At 48.3% G+C, this 14,307-nt stretch overlaps 1 long non-coding RNA gene across 17 annotated transcripts; it reads right to left on the minus strand.

Annotated features, from left to right (window-relative positions):
• Positions 1-348: 348 nt before the first annotated feature.
• On the minus strand, positions 349-11,380 carry LOC127534795 (uncharacterized). 17 transcript variants are annotated; one of them, XR_007943254.1, is made up of 6 exons: positions 10,634-11,380; positions 9,803-9,885; positions 8,844-9,414; positions 5,333-8,599; positions 3,662-3,903; positions 390-1,671 (listed from the first exon to the last, which is right to left on the minus strand). It is a non-coding gene; the product is annotated as an uncharacterized LOC127534795 (long non-coding RNA). The 17 variants fall into 17 exon arrangements; XR_007943261.1 differs by lacking the exons at positions 9,803-9,885; positions 10,634-11,380 and having other exon boundaries at positions 349-1,671; positions 5,333-6,282; positions 6,400-8,599; positions 8,844-9,795; XR_007943263.1 differs by lacking the exon at positions 10,634-11,380 and having other exon boundaries at positions 388-1,671; positions 8,844-9,040; positions 9,803-10,085.
• Between the last annotated feature and the right edge of the window lie 2,927 nt (positions 11,381-14,307).

A 14,307-nucleotide genomic window follows, 5' to 3' on the forward strand; every position in this document is an offset into this window, starting at 1 on the left:
CTATAATCCCAAATAGATTTGGAGTCTTTGGGTCACATGACTTGGTAGCTATTGAGCTAAAATGCTATTACTTACTGTAAAAAATTAATAATAAATTCATAAAGCATTCATATGTAACAAAACCTGGTGTATCTTGATCACCTTTTATAGTCCTGTCAATCCTTATTGATTTGGAGTCTCTAGGTCGCATGACCTGGGAGCTATTGAGCCAAAATGCTTATATTTACAGTTAAATATCAATATAAAATATGCAAAGTATCCAGATGGAATAAAAAGTGCTGTGTCTTGATCACTCTATGAGATGCTCTAATCCTGCATAGATTTGGTGTCTGTAGGTCACATGACTTGGGAGCTATTGAGCTAAAATACTAATATTTACATATTGAAATTAATTAAAAACTCACTAAAAAAATATTAATAGTCTCCAAAAGCAATAATAAAGTCTGTGTAATAAACCAGGTCTAAATCTATTTAGCCAAAAGATCACATGACCTGGGACTTATAGAGCTGTAATGCTCATAATTACAGTATAAAATACATGAAAAATTCACAAAACATATTAATTGTGTCCAAATGTTCATTCAATGTTTCTAAGTGTGACAAAGGATCTATAAACTACGAATCCCTATATTTGAGTGCCGTAATGTATCATAACATAATGTAACATAACGTCACGTCAGGTCTTTGCTCTTCCTTTGTCTGCCTTTTTTCAAACGACCCATCGCACAACTCTGACTCCAAATGGTGTTCTGGATATTGAGCAGCACGTGTGTTACGGGCTCAGTCGATTGGATACTTATTTCATTGATAATTATCGGTTAACTTACGTGAGGCAGAAAAAGGAAGAGCAAAGACTGACTCAACCACTCCTATACTCCCTATGCCTATCTCACTCACTCCTATACTCCCTATGCCTATCTCACTCACTCACACCTGGAATTGAACCCCGGCCTCCCGGGTGCCAGCCAGCCAGCCACTCTATCCACTGAGCTATACTCCCTATGCCTATCTCACTCACTCCGATACTCACTATGCCTATCTCACTCACTCCTATACTCCCTATGCCTATCTCACTCACTCACACCTGGAATTGAACCCCGGCCTCCCGGGTGCCAGCCAGCCAATCCACTGAGCTATACTCCCTATGCCTATCTCACTCACTCCGATACTCACTATGCCTATCTCACTCGCACCTGGAATCAAACCCCGGCCTCCCGGGTGCCAGCCAGCCACTCAACCCATTGAGCTATCCTCCCTATGCCTATCTCACTCACTCCTATACTCCCGATGCTTATCTCACTCATTCCTATACTCCCTATGCCTATCTCACTCACCCATTGAGCTATCCTCCCTATGCCTATCTCACTCACTCACACCTGAAATCAAACCCCGGCCTCCTGGGTGCCAGCCAGCCACTCTACCCACTGAGCTATACTCCCTCTGCCTATCTCACTCACTCCTATACCTATACTCCCTATGCCTATGTCGGTCACACCTGGAATCCAACCCCGGACTCCCAGGTGCCAGCCAGCCTCTCTACCCATTGAGCTCTACTCCCTATGCCTATCTCACTCACTCCTATACTCATCTCTCTCACTCACTCACTCCTATAGTCCATATGCCTATCTCACTCACTCACTCCTATACTCCCTATGCCTGTCTTGCTCACACCTGGAATCGAACCCCAGCCTCCCGGGTGCCAGCCAGCCACTCTACCCACTGAGCTATACTCCCTATGCCTATCTCACTCACTCCGATACTCATTTCACTCATTCACTCCTATACTCCCAATGCCTATCTCACTCAATCACTCCTATACTCCCTATGCCTATGTCGGTCACACCTGGAATCCAACCCCGGACTCCCAGGTGCCAGCCAGCCTCTCTACCCATTGAGCTCCACTCCCTATGCCTATCTCACTCACTCCTATACTCCCGATGCTTATCTCACTCATTCCTATACTCCCTATGCCTATCTCACTCACCCATTGAGCTATCCTCCCTATGCCTATCTCACTCACTCACACCTGAAATCAAACCCCGGCCTCCTGGGTGCCAGCCAGCCACTCTACCCACTGAGCTATACTCCCTCTGCTATCTCACTCACTCCTATACCTATACTCCCTATGCCTATGTCGGTCACACCTGGAATCCAACCCCGGACTCCCAGGTGCCAGCCAGCCTCTCTACCCATTGAGCTCTACTCCCTATGCCTATCTCACTCACTCCTATACTCATCTCTCTCACTCACTCACTCCTATAGTCCATATGCCTATCTCACTCACTCACTCCTATACTCCCTATGCTTGTCTTGCTCACACCTGGAATCGAACCCCAGCCTCCCGGGTGCCAGCCAGCCACTCTACCCACTGAGCTATACTCCCTATGCCTATCTCACTCACTCCGATACTCATTTCACTCATTCACTCCTATACTCCCAATGCCTATCTCACTCAATCACTCCTATACTCCCTATGCCTATGTCGGTCACACCTGGAATCCAACCCCGGACTCCCAGGTGCCAGCCAGCCTCTCTACCCATTGAGCTCCACTCCCTATGCCTATCTCACTCACTCCTATACTCATCTCTCTCACTCACTCCTATAGTCCATATGCCTATCTCACTCACTCACTCCTATACTCCCTATGCCTGTCTCACTCACACCTGGAATCGAACCCCGGCCTCCCGGGTGCCAGCCAGCCTCTCTACCCACGAAGCGATACTCCCTATGCCTATCTCACTCACTCACTCCAACACTCATCTCACTCACTCACTCCAACACTCATCTCACTCACTCACTCCTATACTCCCTATGCCTGTCTCACTCACACCTGGAATCGAACCCGGCCTCCCGGGTGCCAGCCAGCCTCTCTACCCACGAAGCGATACTCCCTATGCCTATCTCACTCACTCACTCCTATACTCCCTATGCCTATCTCACTCACACCTGGAATTGAACCCCTGCCTCCCGGGTGCCAGCCAGCCACTCTACCCACTGAGCTATATTGCCGATGGCTATCTCACTCACCCACTGAGCTATACTCCCGATGCCTATCTCAATCACTCCTGGAATCGAACCCCGGCCTCTCAGGTGCCAGCCAGCCACTCGACCCACTGAGCGATACTCTGTCTGCCTATCTCACTCACTCCTATACTCACGATGCCGATCTCACTCACTCACACCTGGAATCGAACCCCGGCCTCCCGGGTGCCAGCCAGCCACTCTATCCACTGAGCTTTACTCCCTATGCCTATCTCACTCACCCACTGAGCTCTACTCCCTATGCCCATCTCACTCACTCACTCCTATTCTCCCTATGCCTATCTTATTCACTCACTTACTCACACCTGGAATCGAACCCCGGCCTCCCGGGTGCCAGCCAGCCACTCTTCCACTGAGCTATACTGCCGATGCTTATCTCACTCATTCCTATACTCCCTATGCCTATCTCACTCACCCACTGAGCTATACTCTCGATGTTTATCTCACTCGCTCCTGGAATCGAACCCCGGCCTCCCGGGTGCCAGCCAGCCACTCTACCCATTGAGGTATACTCCCTATGCCTATCTCACTCACCCACTGAGCTCTACTCCCTATGCCCATCTCACTCACTCACTCCTATTCTCCCTATGCCTATCTTATTCACTCACTTACTCACACCTGGAATCGAACCCCGGCCTCCCGGGTGCCAGCCAGCCACTCTTCCCACTGAGCTATACTGCCGATGCTTATCTCACTCATTCCTATACTCCCTATGCCTATCTCACTCACCCACTGAGCTATACTCCCTATGCCTATCTCACTCACTCAAACCTGGAATCGAACCCCGGCCTTCCGGGAGCCAGCCAGCCACACTTCCCACTGAGCTATACTCCCTATGCCCATCTCACTCACTCACTGAGCTATACTCCCTATGCCTATCTCACTCACCCACTGAGCTATACTCTCGATGTTTATCTCACTCACATCTGGAATTGAACCCTGGCCTCCCGGGTGCCAGCCAGCCACTCCACCCACTGAGCTACACTGCCTATGCCTATCTCACTCACGGAATCGAACCCCGGCCTCTCGGGTGCCAGCCAGCCACTCTTCCCATTGAGCTGTCCTCCCTATGCCTATCTCACTCACTCCTATACTCACTATGCCTATCTGACTCACTCACTCACTCACTCCTATTCTCCCAATCTCACTCACTTCTATACTCTCTCTGCCTTTCTCACTCAATCACTCCTGGAATCGAACCCCGGCCTCCCGGGTGCCAGCCAGCCACTCTACCCCCTGAGCTATACTCCCTATGCCTATCTCACTCACTCACTCCTATCCTCACTATGCCTATCTGACTCACTCACTCACTCAATCCTATCCTCCCTATCTCACTCACTCCTATACTCTCTCTGCCTATACTCATCTCACTCATTGACTCCTATACTCCCAATGCCTATCTCACTCACTCACTTTTATACTCCCTATGCCTATCTCACTCACACCTGGAATCCAACCCCGGACTCCCGGGTGCCAGCCAGCCACTCTCCCCACTGAGCGATACTGCCTATGCCTATCTCACTCACATATTCCCTATGCCTATCTCACGCACCCCTATACTCATCTCACTCACTGCTATAGTCCCTATGCCTATCTCACTCACTCACACCTATACTCCCCATGCCTTTCCAACTCACACCTGGAATCGAACCCCAGTCTCCCGGTGCCAGCCAGCCAGCCAGCCACTCTACCCATTGAGGTATACTCCCTATGCCTATCTCACTCACCCACTTAGCTCTACTCCCTATGCCCATCTCACTCACTCACTCCTATTCTCCCTATGCCTATCTTATTCACTCACTTACTCACACCTGGAATCGAACCCCGGCCTCCCGGGTGCCAGCCAGCCACACTTCCCACTGAGCTATACTCCCTATGCCCATCTCACTCACTCACTCACTGAGCTATACTCCCTATGCCGATCTCACGCACTCCTATACTCACCACACTCCCTCCTATAGTCCCTATGCCTATCTCACTCACCCACTGAGCTCTACTCCCTATGCCTATCTCACTTACTCACATCTGGAATTGAACCCTGGCCTCCCGGGTGCCAGCCAGCCACTCCACCCACTGAGCTCTACTCCCTATGCCTATCTCACTCACTCCTATACTCACTATGCCTATCTGACTCACTCACTCACTCCTATTCTCCCAATCTCACTCACTTCTATACTCCCTATGCCTATCTCACTCACTCACTCCTGGAATCGAACCCCGGCCTCCCGGATGCCAGCCAGCCACTCTACCCCCTGAGCTATACTCCCTATGCCTATCTCACTCACTCACTCACTGAGCTATACTCCCTATGCCGATCTCACGCACTCCTATACTCACCACACTCCCTCCTATAGTCCCTATGCCTATCTCACTCACCCACTGAGCTCTACTCCCTATGCCTATCTCACTCACTCCTATACTCACTATGCCTATCTGACTCACTCACTCACTCCTATTCTCCCAATCTCACTCACTTCTATACTCCCTATGCCTATCTCACTCACTCCTATCCTCACTATGCCTATCTGACTCACTCACTCAATCCTATCCTCCCTATCTCACTCACTCCTATACTCTCTCTGCCTATACTCATCTCACTCATTGACTCCTATACTCCCAATGCCTATCTCACTCACTCACTTTTATACTCCCTATGCCTATCTCACTCACACCTGGAATCCAACCCCGGACTCCCGGGTGCCAGCCAGCCACTCTCCCCACTGAGCGATACTGCCTATGCCTATCTCACTCACATATTCCCTATGCCTATCTCACGCACTCCTATACTCATCTCACTCACTGCTATAGTCCCTATGCCTATCTCACTCACTCACACCTATACTCCCCATGCCTTTCTAACTCACACCTGGAATCGAACCCCAGTCTCCCGGGTGGCAGCCAGCCTCTCTACCCACTGAGCTATACTCCCTCTGCCTATCTCACTCACTCACTCCTATACCTATACTCCCTATGCCGATCTCACTCACTGACACCTGTAATCGAACCCTGGCCTCCCGGGTGGCAGCCAGCCTCTCTACCCACTGAGCTATACTCCCTCTGCCTATCTCACTCACTCACTCCTATACCTATACTCCCTATGCCGATCTCACTCACTGACACCTGTAATCGAACCCTGGCCTCCCGGGTGCCAGCCAGCCACTCTACCCACTGAGCTATACTGCCTATGCCTATCTCACTCACCCACTGAGCTATACTCCCGACGCCTATCTCAATCACTCCTGGAATCGAACCCTGGCCTCTCGGGTGCCAGCCAGCCACTCTACCCATTGAGCTATACTCCCTATGCCCATCTCACTCACTCACTCCTATACTCCCTATGCCTATCTTACTCACACCTGGAATTGAACCCCTGCCTCCCGGGTGCCAGCCAGCCACTCTACCCATTGAGCTATAGTCCCGATGCCTATCTCACTCACCCACTGAGCTCTACTCCCTATGCCTATCTCACTCACTCACACCTGAAATCGAACCCCGGCCTCCTGGGTGCCAGCCAGCCACTCTACCCACTGAGCTATACTCCCTCTGCCTATCTCACTCACTCCTATACTCATCTCTCTCACTCACTCACTCCTATAGTCCATATGCCTATCTCACTCACTCACTCCTATACTCCCTATGCCTGTCTTGCTCACACCTGGAATCGAACCCCGGCCTCCCGGGTGCCAGCCAGCCACTCTACCCACTGAGCTATACTCTCTCTGCCTATCTCAGTCACTCATTCCTATACTCACTATGCCTATCTCACTCACTCACACCTGGAATTGAACCCCTGCCTCCCGGGTGCCAGCCAGCCTCTCTACCCATTGAGCTCTACTCCCTATGCCCATCTCACTCACTCACTCCTATACTCCCTATGCCTATCTTACTCACACCTGGAATTGAACCCCTGCCTCCCGGGTGCCAGCCAGCCACTCTACCCATTGAGCTATAGTCCCGATGCCTATCTCACTCACCCACTGAGCTCTACTCCCTATGCCTATCTCACTTACTCACATCTGGAATTGAACCCTGGCCTCCCGGGTGCCAGCCAGCCACTCCACCCACTGAGCTACACTGCCTATGCCTATCTCACTCACGGAATCGAACCCCGGCCTCTCGGGTGCCAGCCAGCCACTCTACCCCCTGAGCTATACTCCCTATGCCTATCTCACTCACTCCTATACTCACTATGCCTATCTGACTCACTCACTCACTCCTATTCTCCCAATCTCACTCACTTCTATACTCCCTATGCCTATCTCACTCACTCACTCCTGGAATCGAACCCCGGCCTCCCGGGTGCCAGCCAGCCACTCTACCCCCTGAGCTATACTCCCTATGCCTATCTCACTCACTCACTCACTGAGCTATACTCCCTATGCCGATCTCACGCACTCCTATACTCACCACACTCCCTCCTATAGTCCCTATGCCTATCTCACTCACCCACTGAGCTCTACTCCCTATGCCTATCTCACTTACTCACATCTGGAATTGAACCCTGGCCTCCCGGGTGCCAGCCAGCCACTCCACCCACTGAGCTACACTGCCTATGCCTATCTCACTCACGGAATCGAACCCCGGCCTCTCGGGTGCCAGCCAGCCACTCTACCCCCTGAGCTATACTCCCTATGCCTATCTCACTCACTCCTATACTCACTATGCCTATCTGACTCACTCACTCACTCCTATTCTCCCAATCTCACTCACTTCTATACTCCCTATGCCTATCTCACTCACTCCTATCCTCACTATGCCTATCTGACTCACTCAATCCTATCCTCCCTATCTCACTCACTCCTATACTCTCTCTGCCTATACTCATCTCACTCATTGACTCCTATACTCCCAATGCCTATCTCACTCACTCACTTTTATACTCCCTATGCCTATCTCACTCACACCTGGAATCCAACCCCGGACTCCCGGGTGCCAGCCAGCCACTCTCCCCACTGAGCGATACTGCCTATGCCTATCTCACTCACATATTCCCTATGCCTATCTCACGCACTCCTATACTCATCTCACTCACTGCTATAGTCCCTATGCCTATCTCACTCACTCACACCTATACTCCCCATGCCTTTCTAACTCACACCTGGAATCGAACCCCAGTCTCCCGGGTGGCAGCCAGCCTCTCTACCCACTGAGCTATACTCCCTCTGCCTATCTCACTCACTCACTCCTGTAATCGAACCCTGGCCTCCCGGGTGGCAGCCAGCCTCTCTACCCACTGAGCTATACTCCCTCTGCCTATCTCACTCACTCACTCACTCACTCCTATACCTATACTCCCTATGCCGATCTCACTCACTGACACCTGTAATCGAACCCTGGCCTCCCGGGTGCCAGCCAGCCACTCTACCCACTGAGCTATACTGCCTATGCCTATCTCACTCACCCACTGAGCTATACTCCCGACGCCTATCTCAATCACTCCTGGAATCGAACCCTGGCCTCTCGGGTGCCAGCCAGCCACTCTACCCATTGAGCTATACTCCCTATGCCCATCTCACTCACTCACTCCTATACTCCCTATGCCTATCTTACTCACACCTGGAATTGAACCCCTGCCTCCCGGGTGCCAGCCAGCCACTCTACCCATTGAGCTATAGTCCCGATGCCTATCTCACTCACCCACTGAGCTCTACTCCCTATGCCTATCTCACTCACTCACACCTGAAATCGAACCCCGGCCTCCCGGGTGCCAGCCAGCCACTCTACCCACTGAGCTATACTCTCTCTGCCTATCTCACTCACTCATTCCTATACTCACTATGCCTATCTCACTCACTCACACCTGGAATTGAACCCCTGCCTCCCGGGTGCCAGCCAGCCTCTCTACCCATTGAGCTCTACTCCCTATGCCTATCTCACTCACTCCTAGACTCATCTCTCTCACTCACTCCTATAGTCCATATGCCTATCTCACTCACTCACTCCTATGCCTGTCTCACTCACTCACTCCTATACTCCCTATGCCTGTCTCACTCACACCTGGAATCGAACCCCGGCCTCCCCGGTGCCAGCCAGCCACTCTACCCACGAAGCGATACTCCCTATGCCTATCTCACTCACTCACTCCAACACTCATCTCACTCATTCACTCCTATACTCCCGATGCCTATCTCACTCACACCTGGAATCCAACCCCTGACTCCCGGGTGCCAGCCAGCCACTCAACCCACTGAGCTATACTCCCTATGCTTATCTCACTCATTCCTATACTCCCTATGCCTGTCACACTCACTCCTATACTCCCTATCCCACTCACTCACTCACTGACACCTGGAATCGAACCCCGGCCTCCCGGGTGCCAGCCAGCCACTCTATCCACTGAGCTCTACTCCCTATGCCTATCTCACTCACACCTGGAATTGAACCCCTGCCTCCCGGGTGCCAGCCAGCCACTCTACCCACTGAGCTATATTGCCAATGGCTATCTCACTCACTCAAACCTGGAATCGAACCCCGGCCTCTCAGGTGCAAGCCAGCCAGCCACTCTACCCATTGAGCTATCCTCCCTATGCCTATCTCACTCACTCCTATACTCACTATGCCTATCTCACTCACTCACACCTGGAATCGAACCCCCGTCTCCTGGGTGCCAGCCAGCCACTCGACCCACTGAGCTATATTCCCTATGCCTATCTCACTCACTCACTCCAACACTCATTCACTCCGATACTCCCTATGCCTATCTCACTCACTCCTATACTCATCTCTCTCACATAGTCCATATGCCTATCTCACTCACACCTGGAATCGAACCCCGGCCTCCCGGGTGCCAGCCAGCCACTCTATCCACTGAGCTCTACTCCCTATGCCTATCTCACTCACTCCTCTACTCATCTCTCTCACTCACTCCTGTACTCCCTATGCCTGTCTCACTCACTCACTCCTGTACTCCCTATGCCTGTCTCACTCACTCACTCCTGTACTCCCTATGCCTGTCTCACTCACACCTGGAATCGAACCCAGGCCTCCCGGGTGCCAGCCAGCCACTCTATCCACTGAGCTCTACTCCCTATCTCACTCACTCACTCCTATACTCCCTGTGCCTATGTCGGTCACACCTGGAATCCAACCCCGGACTCCCAGGTGCCAGCCAGCCTCTCTACCCATTGAGCTCTACTCCCTATGCCTATCTCACTCACTCCTCTACTCATCTCTCTCACTCACTCCTATAGTCCATATGCCTATCTCACTCACTCACTCCTGTACTCCCTATGCCTGTCTCACTCACTCCTGTACTCCCTATGCCTGTCTCAATCACTCCTGGAATCAAACCCCGGCCTCTCAGGTGCCAGCCAGCCACTCTACCCATTGAGCTATCCTCCCTATGCCTATCTCACTCACTCCTATACTCACTATGCCTATCTCACTCACTCACACCTGGAATCGAACCCCGGTCTCCTGGGTGCCAGCCAGCCACTCTACCCACTGAGCTATACTCTCTCTGCCTATCTCACTCACCCTGGAATCGAACCCCGGACTCCCGGGTGCCAGCCAGCCACTATATCCACTGAGATATACTCCCTATGCCTTCCTCACTCACTCCTATACTCCTTATGCCTATTTCACTCACACCTGGAATTGAACCCCTGCCTCCCGGGTGCCAGCCAGCCACTCTACCCATTGAGCTATACTTCCTATGCCCATCTCACTCACTCACTCACTCACTGAGCTATACTCCCTATGCCCATCTCACTCACTCACTCACTCACTGAGCTATACTCCCTATGCCTATCTCACGCACTCCTATACTCATCTCACTCCCTCCTATAGTCCCTATGCCTATCTCACTCACCCACTGAGCTATACTCCCGATGCCTATCTCACTCACACCTAGAATCGAACCCCGGCCTCCTGGGTGCCAGCCAGCCACTCTACCCATTGAGCTATCCTCCCTATGCCTGTCTCACTCACTCACTCACTCCTATATTCATCTCAGTCACTCCTATAGTCCCTATGCCTATCTCACTCACTCACACCTTTACTCCCTATGCCTATCTTACTCACACCTGGAATCGAACCACAGTCTCCCGGGTGGCAGCCAGCCACTCTACCCACTGAGCTATACTCCCTATGCCTATCTCACTCATTCACTCCTATACTCCCTATGCCTATCTCACTCACTCACTCACTCACTCCCATACTCCCTGTGCCTATCTCACTCACACACACCTGGAATCGAACCCCGGCCTCCCGGGGACTTGGGACCTCAATAGCTCCCAAGTCATGTGACCTACAGACACCAAATCTATGCAGGATTAGAGCATCTCATAGAGTGATCAAGACACAGCACTTTTTATTCCATCTGGATACTTTGCATATTTTATATTGATATTTAACTGTAAATATTAGCATTTTGGCTCAATAGCTCCCAGGTCATGCGACCTCGAGACTCCAAATCAATAAGGATTGACAGAACTATAAAAGGTGATCAAGACACACCAGGTTTTGTTACATATGAATGCTTTATGAATTTATTATTAATTTTTTACAGTAAGTAATAGCATTTTAGCTCAATAGCTACCAAGTCATGTGACCCAAAGACTCCAAATCTATTTGGGATTATAGTATGAAACAGACTGATCAAGACACAGCACTTTTTATACCATTTGGATACTTAATGAATTTATTATTAATTTTTTACAGTAAGCATTAGCATTTTAGCTCAATAGCTCTCAGGTCATGTGACTTATTGACCCCAAACTAATGCAGAATGATAGTGCTACTAAAGATGGTCAACATACGGCAATTTATATTTGATTTTAGGACATTATTGATTTTTAACAGTTTTTTGACAGTAAATATTAGCCTTTTTGCTCAATAGCTCTCAGGTCATGTGACGTATTGACCCCAAACTAATGCAGAATCACAATGCTACCTTACCTGGTCAACATATGCCAAAGAAGAAGAAATAGTTTGGCTTAAAAGATTTTAAAGCAAAAAATTAAACATTTTTTAATGTAAATATCAGCATGTCTTCTCATTTCGGTCCAGATCATGTGACTTTTCGACTGAGGTTTATTTTATTATCACACTAATAGATCACTGGGATGACACACATCACTTTTTATTTGAATTCACAATTTTTAAGACAGACAGACAGATAGATAGATAAACAAGTTTTCAGCTTCTTATACTTCAAGCTATTTATTTAGTGTAAATATTAGCCGTACAATTCGATAGTTAACAGTTAAGCTGAGTCAGTTACTTAAAACATCCCTGTATAATACATCTGCGAATGCAGCGCTTTATTTTTTAAACCGGAAATAGTTGATGCGCGGTCGTGCATTTACCGTAAGCTGACGATAAGAGCGCACTGAAAATGTAGGAGCGGCTGACTTGACTACGGAGAAACAAGAGGCGGCTGGCTTGACCGCAGTACTCACACCCCTCCTCCGCTCCTCAGCTGCACGAGTGACGCAGACATGATCTCACTCTGCAGCCTGCTGGTGGCGCCTCCATCCATTATTCAGTCAGACTGGGTTCATACCTTTTAACGCTGCGGTGGGTCCCGTCCTGCAGGACAGGCTGAAATATAAACTCTTGTCTGCTTTGGGTTATTGTGCGTTTTTAATAAAAGTGTCACGTCCGTCCAAACTGGAGTGAAGCTGCTACTGTGCCGCTTTCTGCAAGGTGACCCGTCCTGTTATTTGAGAGGAGCTGGCAGCAGAAGGTCACATGATGTTCCTGCCTTGATGAAAACAACAAGGAATGGGAAATAGTCTGCATTTAGATTATATTCTAACACCACAAGTTCATTTTTAAATACATTTACTATGGTAAAAATATAGTGCACATTTCTAAAGAGTCCCTTTTAACCATCTTTTAGGTAGACCTGAGCAAGAGTAAAGCTCTCAGTTAAACATACACTCTAAAAAATATGTAATTTAATGATTTTTTAATTTAATTTTTACAGTTTTTCAATATTTTCATATCAGTGAAATTACAAAATATACACCCGTTTTACACATTTGATGTAAAATAGGTATAAAAACCTGCAGCTGTAAATAATACAATTTACATTTATTTAAAAGAAATTATATAATAGCTTTTCTAAACATTATCACAATTTCACAACTCTTTGCTTTTTATTTAAGAGTGTAACTGCTACATTTAAATTTAATACTGTAAATATATTTGCAAAATTAGACGCAACTACTGACAATTAACAGAAAAAGATTCAGTTCTTTAACTTCACATAGATTTGTTTGTTAAAGGAGATACCCGGTATAATTTAAAAAGTTTTCACAACAAAGATGTTGAAAGAAGGTGCTTCTATTAATGAAATCTATAAGCACTGATAAGTAGTCAAAATGTAGTTTTTATCATTATATTTATCAGTTATCTATATATGCTATAACTATATTACATGATCGGTTATTTCATTGTTTTTACGCATGTAAAAATCCTTCCATAAACAATAAAACGCGCTTGCTCTTATGCACCAATTGAGAGTAAAAAAAATATGTATTTTTAGAAGATGGCTATTTTCCATTATTTTATAGTTTGCCTGTTATGGGTGGCCCAGCTGGCAGAATATTTTCTTTTTTCACAGTTTGTATTTTACAGTGGACTTTTGCTTGAGTGGAACATAATAGTTCCATTACCGTCTCTACAAACATCCCCCATGAGCAATATTTACTATAATAGTGAGGTAAACACCATCATGTAGGTTAAAACATGTGAAATGCACTAGCGATATGCACACGGACACACATACAGTAGGTCTCACAACACCTCACATACTCGTTGAGTTAAAGTTCATATTCTTGTCATTTTCAGACCATAAGAATGCTCATGCTGTTTTTGCATAATCCTTCATTTGTAATTTTTGCCACTAAATTCTGTTTTGTCTGTGCGGTCGTTTACCAGTTTCCTCTTTGTCCTTCAGTGTTTATGAAAAAGTTCCTCTAACAAAGGATGAAAGACTGTTTAAAGTGAAACGGGCTTGAACTGTTGAACTGGGGTTCGGCTGTTTCTGTTACAGTGTGGGAAATCCTGGAAAAAGACTCAGAGCGTCTTATGTAAGGAGATTAATTCTTCATGTGCCCTATAGCCACATGCAGTGCAAATGAACGTACTGAACTATGCAACTGTCAAATTTGCACATGATGTCTGCACTCAGGGTCACAAGATTCTTAAAGCAAGGCTGAAGACCACATATAGGTTGACTGTGGGGGGCTTTTTAATGTTTTTTCCTTAATTTATTTTGTGTAAAAAAAAGAAATGAGGAATGACTTACAGCAAAA

This window comes from Acanthochromis polyacanthus, chromosome 7 (genome assembly GCF_021347895.1).
Source record: "Acanthochromis polyacanthus isolate Apoly-LR-REF ecotype Palm Island chromosome 7, KAUST_Apoly_ChrSc, whole genome shotgun sequence".
NCBI classification, from domain to species: Eukaryota; Metazoa; Chordata; class Actinopteri; family Pomacentridae; genus Acanthochromis; species Acanthochromis polyacanthus.